The sequence below is a fragment of the Tamandua tetradactyla genome, chromosome 9 (genome assembly GCF_023851605.1).
Source record: "Tamandua tetradactyla isolate mTamTet1 chromosome 9, mTamTet1.pri, whole genome shotgun sequence".
In the NCBI taxonomy this organism is placed as follows: Eukaryota; Metazoa; Chordata; class Mammalia; order Pilosa; family Myrmecophagidae; genus Tamandua; species Tamandua tetradactyla.
Genome location: NC_135335.1, coordinates 113,820,799 through 113,836,040, shown reverse-complemented (window position 1 = coordinate 113,836,040; position 15,242 = coordinate 113,820,799). Strand labels below are relative to the sequence as shown.

General features: G+C 42.0%; 1 protein-coding gene and 1 pseudogene across 8 annotated transcripts in view; one reads left to right on the top strand and one right to left on the bottom strand.

Annotated features, from left to right (window-relative positions):
- Nucleotides 1-15,242, bottom strand: part of ERBIN (erbb2 interacting protein) — a 271,624-nt gene that overhangs the window by 193,787 nt on the left and 62,595 nt on the right. For 5 of the 8 annotated variants that reach the window (XM_077117321.1, XM_077117322.1, XM_077117323.1 and 2 more), the window contains exon 1: nt 627-972. The exons of 1 other annotated variant lie outside the window; for it this stretch is intronic. The gene's annotated coding sequence lies outside the window, so the exon portion shown is untranslated. Of the gene's footprint in view, nt 1-626; nt 974-15,242 lie in introns of those variants that run through there. 2 more of the 8 variants (XM_077117315.1, XM_077117320.1) reach the window with 1 other exon arrangement.
- Nucleotides 9,472-12,506, top strand: LOC143647386 (protein tyrosine phosphatase type IVA 1 pseudogene; annotated as a pseudogene).

Sequence of the window (15,242 nt, the reverse complement as noted above, 5' to 3'; positions counted from 1 at the left end):
CCAACAACTCTTCCCAGACTTGGAACGTCGGGAGGGAGCTAAGTCACCGCACTAAAGAGACACAGCACCCGCCCAGGAAAACGAGTGCGAATGGCAAAGCCGCTTCGCTTATAAAGAGCCAATTAGACAGATCTGTAAGTCCGAAGGCAAAACCCCTACCCACGACCCACCCAGGGGCCGACGAGTGTGCAACACCATAAACAAACGTGGCCGACGTCTCCGCCACTGCAAACCGCTCGCACAGCCACCTAACTTTCCTCCGAAACAAAACTTGCCAGATTCAGCCACTTACTGAAAAACAATGTACACAGTATATGTTCAGGAAAGTTAAACCTCGGGACCTCGCGCTGAACAAAGGCTCTTTCTCCAGACTGCGGGAAACGTCCCCCCGCACTCTCACCACCTCTTAAAATACCCAGAGCCCAGACGGGAGAAGGAGTTAGAACAGAGCAGACCACCACCAGCCACAGAACTCTCAGCTCTGCCGGGAAACACCTGGAACACCTTCCAGGTCGAGCCCAGAAAACCAGAGTGCGGGGCACCTTCGGGGAAAGGGGAAAAGCGCCGACGCGGCCTCGGCCGGCCCGCGCCCCGAGCGCCTCCCGGGCGCTCCTCCCGACCAGTACCTTTCGGTCGGCGGCGGCTCAGGGCAGCTGGTCCCAGGCTGCGCCCGGCATGGCTTCCCTCTCGGCAGGCCCTGGGGTCCGGTCGGTTCCCTTCGCGGGTGGGAGCGGATGTGGAGCGGCCGCCCGCGGGAGGAAGAGGAGGGTGCTTTCGTGGGGGGTTGGGACGCGGGCTGGCTTCCGGGTCTCAAGTTTGGCCGGAGTTTCCCGGCCCCAACTAGGATCTCCGTCGGGAAAAAAAAAACAAAAAACTTTTCACTCGTGACACCGCCCGGAGTCACGGCGCGGAAGTCCCTTCCTGCCGCGGCGAGCAGCAGGCTCCAGCGCCGTCCTGGAGAACCCGGAAAGCCAGGTCCGCGCGCGCCGGGAGGGGAGGGCGGCGGCGGGGCTCCGGCCCGGGCCACCCCGAGACCCGCACACCCGACGGAGGCGGGGCCCGGCCACTCGGCGGGCCCGCGGCCGCGCTAGGCCGCCCCCTCCTCCGCGCCGCCGCCCCCGGGGCTGCGCGGCCCGGTTATTGTCTCGAGCGCGCCCGCCGCGCCCTCCGCCCGCGCCGCTGCCCCCGAGCAGGAGCCCAGGGGCCCGGCAGGCTCGAGGGCGGCCCCCTCCCCGGGCCGTCCGTCGGGCGCGCCGCCCGTCCCGCCTTCCCGGCTCGCCCTCGGCCCCTCTGGTCTCGCTCCGTGTTCCCGCCGCCGCCCCTCGGCGCCCGTCCTCGCTCTTCCTCCCCGGCGGCGGTGGCTGCCCCGAGAGGCGGGGGCTGGCGAGCAGGCGGAGGCTTCGTTTCCTCACGGGCTCGCGGGGCCGCGGCAGGGGCCGAGGCTGCGTCCCGCGCCGCCGCGCCACCTTCGCTCGAGCGAGAGGCCGCGCGGGGAGGAGGAGGAGGAAGGGGCTGGGGCGGGGGCAGCTGCTGGCTCGCAGGCCGCGGCGGCAACAGCGCCACCGCCCCGGCGGCGAAGGGGCAGAGGCTGCGCGCGGCGGCGCGGCGGCGGGGGCGGGGCGGCCTCCCGCCGGCTCCGTCCCCACCGCCCCCAGCCGGGCTGGAGGCCAGCGCGAGCCAGTCACGGTGCGCGGGGGCGGCGCGGGCCGACGCCGGTGGCCGGGGGGGCGGGGGGCCCGGGGCCGGGGGGGAGGGGCGGCGGGCGGCCGCGGGTTCGCGCGGGAGGCGCGGCGAGCCGCCGTGCCCCGGCCTGGAAGACCTGTCGGCCGGTCCTCCGGCGCCGCTCCGGCGGGGGCACGGGGACTACGCCGGCCGCCGCGGGGACCCAGAGCCCGCAGGCCTCCGCCTCCCCGATGGGTTTCCTGATGCTGAGCCCAGCCCCGATTTTAAGGCTGCAGGTCTCTCTTTCAGCTGCAGCACCCCAACTTCCTCTCCTGGCACGCTCAGGTTGCAGGAAACCGCGGCGGCATCTCGGCGGAGCTTCCCGCGCCGGCCTCTGCTCTCAGCCTGTTAGCACAGCGACGCAGCTGGGGCTCCTCCAAGTCTCAGGCTGACACCGCGTGGAGACAAAGCTGGAGCTGGGAGGAGGGAAATGGCCCGCGAATTGCTTCCAGATAGTGCCTTTGTTACGGGAAACATGGGGTGTACTTGGAATGCAACGTAGACTTCCAACCCCAGCGGTTTCGCTGCTGCGATCGCTGAATTGCCCGGGCCCGAACAACTCAGCCTGGCAGGGTGTGCGTTCACTGCGGAGAGCGACTCTGAGTGTTGTCAACACAGATGGCACAGAAAGCCTCAACCATAACATTGCAGTTTTGCAGTTCCTGCTTTAGATAGATGACCAGGGCAGACGGCCTCGTTTTACCTGGAGAAGGGGCAGAGACGATAGGGAGCAAACCACCCCCACCCCCACCGCAGTCTCTGCTGTACTTTGCTGTGTACAGTGTGATGGTTAATTAGTCTTTAGGTCCCTGAAGTAACGAGTTCGGTTCTTCCGTCTTCCGGAGATAATTATTTATTACTGTCTGAATAATGAGCTGTGTGCCTTACAGATGTTTTTTTGTTTGCATCCAAAGAGTTCATAAATTCCAAAGAATCATTTACCAAAAATGAATTCTTCCTAGTGAAACAAATTTGAAATGACTCCTAAGAGATTCAAGACATTCTTGGGGTGGGAGCGTTTCCACTATCTCCAGAACTTCTGAAATTGGCACAGCTATTAGTTCCTTACCATACAGCAGAAGTTGTTTCTCAGATGATAGGAATTATGCGAATGCGTTCAGAGCCTAACTGAAGGTAAGGGTTGTAACTGCATGCTAGGTAACAGCAGCCAGGTATTAATACCAAGCTAGGTGTCCATTTTGTATGAATGGCAGTCTTGGCCACTGTATAAAATCTAAAGTTAATATATAATGATGAACTATTTTAAAATACATGAGGCATTCCACTTCTAAAAACTGGTCTGAAGTTAGGTAGATTGCAATACTAGTACTCAGTGAGAGGGAGGAGTCAGGGGGATGGGGTAGATGGTTTGTTGTTTTTTTTTCTTTTTCTTTTCCTAGAGTGATGCCAATGTTCCAAAATGATCATGGTGATGAATACACAACTAAGTGATGATTTTGTGAGCCAATGATATTATAATTGAAAAGTAAGGTCCATCTTTGTTCAAGGTTGTATGAAAGGGTTTTCAAAGAAACTGTTAAGTATGGAACAGAAATGTCTTATTGTAAAAAAGAACAAGTGGAAGGTTAGGCTATACTTGTATCTGTGGACTGTATGGTGCATGCAGATTACATATATACACATATACATACATATATATATATATGTGGTTGTCTTACCAAAGCTCAGTGTTACAGCTCTGAACTGAAAGTCACATCCTGGGGTGGACTACCTCCCATAACATTGGGACACTATCTGGATTCTGGGTTTCCAGTGCTGCATCTAATCTCAGATTGATTCAGGAGTGCTTTAAATTGGTGCTTTAGATTCATCTTGGCTGTATTCCAACTAAGCATAACCATCTCTGCTATCTTCCTTTTAATCTTCCCCCGCCCATTCCCAAATAACCTAAACAAGTAGGACCATACCGCATCCCTAGGGTGGTAGTACCTACCCTGGTCCCAGCCTTTTTACACTTGAACTCACATTCAGGATCAATTTGGTTGACAATTCAGGCTAGAAAAGTCCCCATAACCAAAAGCCTTTCCTCCCACTCACCTGAAATTCTGCCATTAGAGTTTTATCCATTTTGAGTAGTTTATTTGTCTAGCACAAAACCATAATCCTGGGAAAGGTAATATTTTAAGCCTATTGGTCATTTATACCTAATTCATCAGATTATTTCCCAAAAGCAGCTTTTGATGGGAGAGAACATGCTCACTCAGAGTAGATAAAGAAGGAAATGTAGTTTCATTCCTTGAAGCAATATATGGAAAGTCTAAAAGGAGTGTACACAATAACATGGCCCCCATTTGATGGTTAAATAAATCATGCTTACTCATAAAAATGAACCCCAAGGCACTGACCTTCAGGGAATGAAAGCCAGGGTACCCTTGTAAACAGTTATCTATCTTTTGTGGAATATTTCTTTAAGACCCCCTTTATAAAATAAGCACTTGGTTCTACTAGAAATGTGCCTTCCGCTGGATTTTTTTCTTCTGTGCTCATACCATAGGGTGAAAGGATAGTTATGACCAGGGTATTCAATAATCAGGGGGAAATAATGATTCATTGCTGACTACTTCTAACTCATATAAGCCACACATATAGATATAGCCTAATCTTCCATTTGTTCTTTTTTTACAATAAGACATTCCTGCTCCATACTTTACAGATTAGGTTTCTTTGCAAATCCTCTCAGAGACCTTGAACAAAGATGGACTTTACTTTTCAATTATGATTAAAGGGAAAACTAAAACCCCACCCTAAACAATACTGCCTAGCTGTGATTCTGTAATGATTAACTGAAGTCCAGGACCACTTTAGAAAGAAAGCTAATAAACATTTGTTGATAACGTAGTTTGATCTTCCCCACTGTGATTCTCTAAATGATTCTCTGTGAAAGGTAGGAAATCCTTTCTTTGGAATTCCCCTTCCCCAAGGTTTGGCTGCTTGGGAAAGGTATCACTGTGGTAGCACTGCCTGTTAGCCACGCATCTCAAGAGGAAGCCTCAAGGCTCTAAGCAGTTCAGGGAATGCACCTGGCTCTCATCAGCAATAACTCCCTGGGGGAGAGCCTCTCCTCCGTTTTGTTTTGTTTTGTTTTGTTTCGTTTCGTTTTGTTTAAATTGGTCACCCCGTGCTTCCCCCGCAGCTAGACAGGCAGCTACATAGAAGAATTGAAGAGAAAAAAGGAACAAAGGATAAAGAAAATTTGTAATGATAATTCTTTTCTCATCCCCTTATAAGAAATTGGTTACCTAAAAGTGGTATTTGGGGAAAATTAATATTCAGGCTAGAATACAGTTGGATTCAAAAGACGTCTAAAGATGAGATAAATTGAATCAAAATGCATTCGAACAATTCATAAAACAGACAACTCTGGTAAACTAGAAAATAATGTATAGGATAGAAAAATGACTACCAACATACTAGGGAAAAAAAAACTTTAAGATTTTTTGTATAATTTTTCACAATAGACACAGACTTCCCTTTGATAAAATATTATTAAAAATATATTTAAATGAGGAAAAAGAAAAACATAGGGAGAAGTGCTGCCATTCCCAAAGAGGTAAAATTATTATAAAATCCATAACTGTAACATATATTTTAATAGATACTTAACTTCTCTATTTCCACTTCCATCCTAGACACTGGATAGAGGGCAAAAAGTCAGGGTGGCAAGTCTGTGGGAGTGGAGATGCTCGGGCTCAAGTGAAGCAATACATGCAGAAATGAAACTTACAGATTTCATAATAATTTTAACTCTTTGGGAATGGAACTTCTCCCCATAACGTGTTTCTGCCATCCAAACATATTTTCCGTGATGTTTATTTATCAAAGGGCGCTCTGCCTTTATTGTGAAAAACTTTACAAAAAGTCTTAAAACTTAAAAAAAATCAGCATATGTTTGATAATTCTTTTATATCCTATACATTATTTTTTAGTCCACCAGAGTTAAATTTCTGTTTTAGGAATTTTTCAAATGCGGAAGGAAAAATGTATGGTGATTATACATGTGGCTTCTCAAATAAGACTGCCTAAACTGGAAATTTGCCTACTGGGTGACCTTGGAGAAGTTCCTCAACATCTGCAAATGTAAACCTGATCTTCCTCATCTTAAACTATTGAGAGGACTAACTGGGACAATGCCTGGCGCATTTTAGTTTGTTTGTTTTTTTTAATATGTTTATTGTGATAACATAAGTACAACATAATATTTCTCATTAAAACCACTTCCAATATATACAATTCAATACTGTTAATTACATTCACAAGTTTGTGCTACCATCATCACTATTCCTTATCAAAACTTTTCTGGGACACTTTAAAGACTCAAAAGTGTTAGATATTATTAGTAGTGCACTTTTAAAGTGCACTGATATAATATGCCATGCTTCCTTCATTTCCAAGGTGACCATATAGTTGATCATTCAACCCAGGACACTTTTGAAAGTGAAAGCAGATGTTAATTTATTCTTCCTATTTTATTCCATTTATTGGATTACTGGTTATCCTACCTCAAGATAATTCATATTTCTAGTTTGTTTTCTGTAGTAATGAATACCTGGCCAATATATTCTTTCCCAACAATATTCTCTTACAGAAATGTTCTGGCACTGATATAACCATTACTAGTTGTTGATCTTGAACAAAATATTTAATCTCTCTAGGCAGCAGTTCATAATCTATAAAAAGAAAAATAAGCCCTGCCTTATGTACCTCGTAGAGTTATTGTAGGTACCAAATGAGATGATGTATGTGGAAAAACACAACAAGCACTACGAAAATAAAAGCTATCTTTTTTTTCTGCCTACGTTACTAGTAATACAATTCATTATTATCAATAAGCTATCAAAAGCCATATTAGATGTCTGATGACTTTGTGACCCCATAAGCTGCATCATTTAGAGTATATATTAAATGCAGTGTCTCTTCTATAAAGTCTATAACGTATAAGAGGAGGTGAGTGCAAACTCATCAAGTATTACTGAAAATCCATGAATTCAGATGCCAAAATTTCAGAACTTTTGTTAAGTCAGACACTGGCTAGATTTACACTGTGAAAATGTTGCTAAGCAAGTTAGAAGTGTCACAGGGAGAATATGTAGTCTACTCAAAGAAAATAAACTTCTAAAATTCTAGACCCTGAAAATTTTGACTAGAGTCTGAATGTTAAAGCAGGAAAGGATCTTACGCAAATACATCTTATAGGTCAGGAGATTTAGGTTTGAAAGACTTGCCTGAAGTCATACTGCTTATTAGCAGCAGAACATGATTAGAACCCAGCTCTCTCCTAGTTGAGTGTGTCTTTTACTACACCACGTTGCCACCACAAAGCAATTCAAACCTGGAGAAACCCAGAAACCACAAAGGAAAAGTTTGACAAGTTGTACAACTTAAAAATTTTAAACTTCTGTTGGCAAAAGACACCAGAAAGTTAAAAGAAAAATGAATGTATAACACAACGAATCTTATGGTGGACAATGTCCATGATTAACTGTACAAATATAAAAAAAATTATAAGCTAGAAAAAATTTATAACACTATTACAAATAATTAATAGAAGGGTGTATGAGGGAAAATGTACCTATTGCAAACTGTGCATTATGTTAGTAATATTTTAATATTTTCCTCAACAATTACAAATATACTACATCAGTACTATGGGTGAGTAATGGAGGAGACAGATAAGGGGTCTGGGAGCATTTGGGTTTTCTTTTTTATCTTTATTTTCTGGAGTAGTGAAGATATTCTAAAATTGATCATGGGGTTCAAAGCGCAACTATGTGAGATAACTGTGAGCCAGTGATGGTTTGAATGGTATGTTTTATTGAATATATCTCAATAAAGCTGCTTTTTTAAAAAAAAAAAGTCACAATCTGGGAGAGAAAATATTAAAAATAATAGTTAATATCCATAATATAGAAAGAGCTCTTATGAGTCAAGAAGAAAATAATCCAATAGAATTATGCACAAAAAAATGTAAGTCATTAGGTCATAAAAACAAAACAAAAATAGCCAATAAACATTTGAAAATATTAAGGACTTTAAAAATACATATGGGATGCAACTCCATTTTAAAAACAGAACTCAAACTCTAACTAGCTTTTGCTGTTTGTTATGGAATTTGGGCAGGCTGGAGTGGTGGTGGTGGCGGTGGGGATGGTTTTTTAGTTTTCACAGTGAGTAATAAGAACTCCAGTTGCCTATACCAGTGTGCTCTGATGACCTTGCCAGAAAGGGAAATGAACCAATCTGATGACAAGTAGGTTAGAATTAAACTGGTTTAAGCATGGTCCCAGAAATTAGATAAAAATCTTTCTTACACCGCCCTCCATGAAAATCTATAAGGAAATTCAAGAGTACCAACTCAAAATGGTCAGACGTGGGCATAAGCTAGCAAGCCCTCCTCAGGCATTTTACCCTTGGCCTGTCCGCCATGCTTTGGCATTATGTACTTTGGAAACCATGGATTTTAAATACTAAGTTCCTCAAATAAGAGGCAAACAATGTGATATGTTAGCAGATTGTTCTAGCAAATCAAAGTGCTATTTGTGTATTAGGTTTAACTCACAAGGTTGTCCAGTTTCCTGAATTAAGGTTCTGTTGGGGCTGGAGAATCCAAAGGGAGGATCCAAAGGGAGGATCCAGCTGCAGGAGAGGGGTGGAGAAAGGAAGAAGGCCTCACCCTCTCGGCCTCTGTTTATATATATTATATGTTTGTAAGAGTGGACTCGCCACTCTTCACATTTCTTTGGATTTGCTCCTAGCCAACTATTATAAACAGGGATTAGAGAAAAAAATATGGGAACAGGTCGGAGAAGTTTAAAAAGTAGGCTCAAAGAATGAGCTGAGACTCAGCATCAAGGGATTGAGAAAACCTTCTGGACCAAAAGGGGGAAGAGTGAAATGAGACAAAGTGTCAATGGCTGAGAGATTCCAAACCCAGTCAGAGATTATCCTGGAGGTTATTCTTAGGCATTGAGTAGATACCACCTTGTTATTCAAGATGTAATGGAGAGGCTGGAGGGAACTGCCTGAAAATGTAGAGCTGTGTTCCAGTAGCCATCTTTCTTGAGGATTATAGAATAATGAAATAGCTTTCACAATGTGACTGTGTGATTGTGAAAACCTTGTGTCTGATGCTCCTTTTGTCTACCTTGTCAACAGACGAGTAGAACATATGGAATAAAAATAAATAATAGGGCCTCAGCGCGTGTATTGGCTCCCTAGGCTGCGGGCGGCTCCGCGACGCGCTCTCCTCGGAGCTGCTCACTGCATGGTAGAGCCTGGTGCCACCACCCCGCGACGACCACCGCCGCCCCCTGTCCTGCAGCCACCGCCACCGCCTGTTTCGCCGCCGCCTCGGGACCAGCTGTATGATTAGGCCACAATATTCAATGAGTAAACATATTTCTCAGTTCTGTCATGTTCTTGGTCACACATTTATGGAGTTTCTGAAGGGCAGTGGAGATTACTGCCAGGCACAGCACGACCTCTATGCAGACAAGTGAACTGTAGAACTCATTACTACTCCACCAAGAAACCCCCCTAAGAGTGGTTAACCTGGACATAGAAGTGTTGGATTGAAATCTGCAGAGCATTTTACAAGAGTTCTGATCTGGATGGGGTTAACCTCAGTGCACTACTTCATATTGTCTCAGTGTTACTGGATTGAAGAATCGCTGCTTCTTGTTAGGAGGTCCATTTCATTTCCCATTACTCGCAACTTCAGACTCAAAGCACTGAGAATTTCAAGTGGAGTGTATTGAAGTAGACTTCCGTTTCTTTACATCGTTTCTGTATTCAATTTTTAAAATTTTTTCATAGCCCTTTGAGTGTTTTTAACTAAATTAACATGGCTCGAATGAACCGCCCAGCTCCTGTGGAAGTCACATACAAGAACATGAGTTTTCTTATTACACACAATCCGACCAATGCACCTTAAGCAAATTTGTAGAGGAACTTAAGAAGTATGGCGTTAGCACAATAGTGAGAGTATGTGAAGCAACTTATGACACTGCTCTTGTGGAGAAAGAAGGCATCCATGTTCTTGATTGGCCTTTTGATGATGGTGCACCACCATCCAACCAGATTGTTGATGATTGGTTAAGTCTTGTAAAAATTAAGCTTTGTGAAGAACCTGGTGGCTGCATTGCTGTTCATTGTGTTGCAGGTCTTGGGAGAGCTCCAGTGCTTGTTGCCCTAGCATTGATTGAAGGTGGAATGAAATACGAAGATGCAGTACAGTTCATAAGACAAAAGCGGCATGGAGCTTTTAACAGCAAGCAGCTTTTGTATTTGGAGAAATATCGTCCTAAGATGCGGCTGCGCTTCAAAGACTCCAGTGGTCACAGAAACAACTGTTGCATTCAATAAAACTGGGGTGCCTGATGCCATTGCCTTGGAAGTGGAACTTGAGAGAGGAAGGACCTAATTTGTCGTACATATTAGCCACCATGTCGGTGAATAAGTCCAGTTGAAGCTTCCATAGGAGTATTGAAAAGCAGTTTCACCATGCTACAAGTTTGACAGAATTGCAGCCTCTATGTTTAGGTTACAATCAGCTTGTTTGGACACTTAGCAAAAGATTTCTTGCTGGTCAGCATTTAAAATGGGCTTATCATTTGTGACAGTTGACCTTTCCTGAAATCATGCAGTATTGAGTTATAAGTCCTCTTTTAAGTCTCTTATACCACAATCTTATCAATATATAAGAAATTTAGAGAGATTAGGTGCCAAAATACCCAGTACAATACTTGTATATTTTTAGTATCATTCAGAATTTAAAATCCCAGGAACTATGAACACTCTAGACCTTATGTGGTTTATTCCTTCAGTCATTCAAACATTGAAAGTAGGTCTGTTTGGTTATCTGCCTGGTCACTTTATGTTTACATCGCCCACATTCATACCAGTATACATCAGGTTTGCACAGCCATTGAATTTTGTTAGATTTTTACCAAGTCTTACGGTGATTATTTAATGTCTATAACTCATTTTGTGATGTTAGAGAAAACCTCCATTTTGAAAATTGACATTGTACAGAAGCACATGTCTTTAATGTGTCCAGACAAAAAAGCCTTACAGTTAATTTAATGTTTGCACTTTAGGGTGCAACTTAACCAGGAGGGCCTGACAAATAAACGGGAGGGGAGCTATTAAATATTTTTAGTAAAGTGTTGCTTTTGTCTTGTGCAGAACATGTAGAATATGCTCTTTAATTTAGTAAATATTTTTTTAAAGGTAGACATGCTTTGTGTGGGTAGCTACAATAATTCTTAATCAAAATTTCTGAACTTCTTGTAATTTTTTCCCATATCTATTGAAGGTTGTTTACCAACTATTTTTGTTCGAAGTGTGATTTTTATTTTTCTTTTTTCCCCAACCTCTTGCAAAAAAAGAAGTAGGTTTCTGCTGATTCAGCAGACATCTAATATTTTATATGCCTTTTGAGCTGTGTAACTTAATATTTGGATACTTGATAATTTGTTTTATTATGTAACTGATAAATGGTGATGTGTATTAATGTCAGTTCAACCATATATTTATACTGTCTGGGAATGTGTGGCTATAGTTCTGTGGGAGAAATAATTTGTCAGTGTTCACCAGCTTGTAAAAACTTAGTGCGAAAGCTTAAACATCTAAATAAATAATGAAATGCAAAAAAATAATAAATAAATAATAGGGGGAAAAATTGTTAAAATAAATTTAGTTTGAAATGCTAGTGATCAGTGAAAGTGAGGGGTAAGGGGTATGGAAGGTATAATCTTTTTTTTTTTTCCTGGTTTTGTTTTATTTCTTTTTCTATTGTCTTTTTATTTCTTTTTTCTGAATGGATGCAAATGTTATAAAAAATGATGAATATGCAACTAAGTGATAAAATTGTGGATTACTGATTATCTATGTTAATGTTTTATTTCGTTTGTTAATTTTTTTAATTAATAAATAAATTTAAAAAATAAAAAAGTAGGCTCAAAACAGAGACTAAAGCAGACCTGAAACTAGGAATTGAATTAAAAATAAAATACTGTTTAAAAACTGAAATAACTTTGTAAAAAACAAAACAGAGGAGAGAGAAAGAGTTATAAATTGCTAAAGGAATGGTTAGGGAGAAAAAAACTTAGGGTTAAAACTCTCCTTAAGCTAGAAAATGAGACTGGCTTCAATATATATGAGAAAAAAAATAAAGTTAAAAAAAAGACAAATGACATTGACATTAAGAGGAGCGGCAATAAGATTAATTGGGGGGGGGAACTATTATGAATTAGAAAGAAAGAAAATAAAGGTCATTCAGTTCCTGAGTTGGATGTTCACAGGGAACAGCACACTGCTGCACTAGCAGCCTTTGGGGTAGTGAAATAATGAAATGGGGGGCAGGGAACTGCCTTGGGACCCTGAAGCTCCCGGCTCCTAACTGACCTCTGCTACCTGTGGAGCAGATCGCTGGGGTTCTGAGAGTTCAAACTTTCACAGCTGATCCAAGCAGGCTGGTTTCCGTAAACTTCTCCCAGACCTTCCACTCCTTCCTCTTCTTCAGTATATCCTTATCAAAACAATAAATTATGCTGGCTAATAGATAACTTATCTACACAGGATCACTTGTAAATTGTAGCAAATTGCAGAGCTGGAATATGAACCTGGTAACCTGAGACCAGAGCATAAGCACAAACCATAAAACTATATATAGTCCTTTAACTTCTTTTATTGCCTATACTTGTAGGTTTTCCACACAACATTTTCACTTTTAATCACTGTTTTATTCCTAATCCATAACCTTCTGTCAAATAAAAAGCAAAAAGAGTTTAATTTCATCTCAAAGTACTTTTTTCTTTGTCTTCTGCTTTTTCTGCTCCTTTAAAACAAAAGTTGGTCCCTTTCTTTTTTCTTTTCTTTCTATTATAAAGGCAATATGTATGCATTAGAGAAAATAAGGGGCTTACAAAAAAATACAAAGCAGAACAAAAAAATTCCACCAAGCAGAAACAACAAAAATAGGATCTTCATAAGAGTTTATGAAGTTATGAGTTTAACTGGGGGGTTCCAAGGACTTTCCTCCAGAACACAGAGCGCATTTTTGAGTAGCAGCAGTAAAATGATTGCGCTATATCCATAACTAGAGTCATGTCCTCCTTATTCATTAGGTTGAACGAAAAATTAGTCATTCCCATTTGGTTCTGCAGTAGTTTTTCTTCAAGTGATGGTACTGTGTTTTCTCTCAGCCTTATTTATAATCATTCCATCTCATTTTACTGTAAACTGTTTGCATTGGAATCTTTCTGTTAACCATTAATGAATTATAACAAAAATAGAGGGAGAATGGCTTCGGTGCCAATATTCTAAGTACTCGTTATGATCTTGTGTCTTTAATGTTTATATAACTCACTGATGTTTCTGAGCATCAGTGGATAAGGCAGTTTAAAAATCATTACTGACTGAAATTTCCATTCACAGACCCTACCTTTTACTTTCTCACACCACCTCATTTAAAGTCTTTTGTGTTTAGAAGTATGTAATAGCCCTAAAAGAAGGTATTATGTGTTTCATCTGTTTCTCCAAAAGAAGCGAGAAACTAAACTATTAACCTGCTGTGTAATCTCTGCACAGACTACAACGCCTTTCAGTGGGAAACTGGGCTCTGCCAAGAGCAGGGAAGACTGCAGTTTAGACATCACAGGGTCAAGTTCAACATTTGTTCCATTCACAGAACTCCCACTGACATCAATGGGAGTTTTGTGCAGAGTAGAATTTTTTCCTCAGTTAAATGATCTTTATAATACTTTCTATTTTGCCAGAACACATTCTACAAAGAATGTAATAAGAAAATATATATAGTACTCCTCTTTTTTTTTCAGGCCTACTTTTTTTTTTTTTTCAATTGAGAAAAATCTTCACACACATACTTTCTATACATGGTGTACAATCAGTGGCTCACAATATCATCACATAGTTGTGTATTCATCACCATGATCATTTTTAGAACATTTGCATCACTTAGAAAAAGAAATAAAAAGAAGAAAGAAAAAACTCAAACATACCATATTCCTTACCCCTCCCTCTCATTGACCAATAATGTTTTCATCTACTCAATTTATTTTACCCTTTCCCCCCTATTTTTTATTAATTTTTATCCATATTTTTTATTCATCTGTCCATACCCTGGATATAAATAGCATCAGACACAAGGTTCTCACAATCTCACAGTCACATTGTAAAAGTTATATCTTTATACAGTCTTTAAGAATCTGAACTACTGGAACACAGTTCAGGAGTTTCAGGTACTTCCCTCCAGCCACTCCAATTCACCAGAAACTAAAAAGGGATATCTATATAATGCATAAGAATAATTTCCAGGGTAACCACTCGACTCTGTTTGAAATCTCTCAGCCACTGAAACTTTATTTTGTCTCATTTCTCTCTTCCCCCTTTTAGTCAAGAAGCCTTTCTCAGTGTCTTGATACCAGGCCCTGGCTTATCCCAGGCTTTTTGTCGTACATTGCCAGGGAGATATACAGCCGTGAGAGTCATGTCCCGTGTAGGAAGGAAGGCAGTGAGTTCAACATGCTGAGTTGACTTAGAGAGAAAGGCCACATCTGAGCAACAAAAGAGGTTCTCTGGGGGTGACTCTTAGGCATAATGTTAAGTAGGCTTAGCCTAAGCTTTTCAGGAATAAGCTTCATAGGGGCAAACCCCAAGATCGAGGGCTCAGCCTATTGAATGGGTTGTCCCCACTGCTTGCGAGAATATCAGAAATTCTTCAAATGTGGAAATTGAACACCTCCCCCCTTCTCCCCATTCCCCCAAGGGGACCCTGGAAATACTTCTTTATTCACTGCCCAAATCCCTCTGGGATTTATCAGGGTGCCATGCTAACCTGGACAAACCAACAAAATCTCACTCCTTATTCAAGAGTCCATGTACTTATGGTGTTCAACTAAACTGACCATAAAAGTTAAATTAGGAAATGCACTACCCAAAATATAAATTTTGCACCAAATAAATATCTCACCCTTTAGTCTCACCCAGTAGTGGAAGTTTAAAATATGGACAATATCATTCTTTACCCAGTCTTCTGGTATACCTTAGTCCTATCCATATCAGCTTCATTCATAGCTCTAGTTGAAGTTTAATCCCCTTTTCAACTTTTTAAACAGTTCCTGTATGGGGTACTGCTCACTTTCATAGCTTCAGAGTGCCACCTCTGAGTCTCAGGTGTTACATAAGTACCCAAAGTTTCTGGGAAAGTCCATGTTATATACAAACAGCTCAGTATCTTGGAATTTAGAATTAACAGTTACACCTGATGAATATATGCAACAGCTATAAGAGCTTACAATCTAGGACCCTTGACAATAAGCCCCAACCTTATAACCCATGCTCTCAACTTTAGTTCACCAAATTTTTATATTGTTAGTCCATATGAGTGAGGCATATAATATTTGTCTCTTTTTTCCTGACATTTCATTCATAGGCCTACTCTTAATTTTAATAAATGTCATCTGCAAAAAAGGACATGA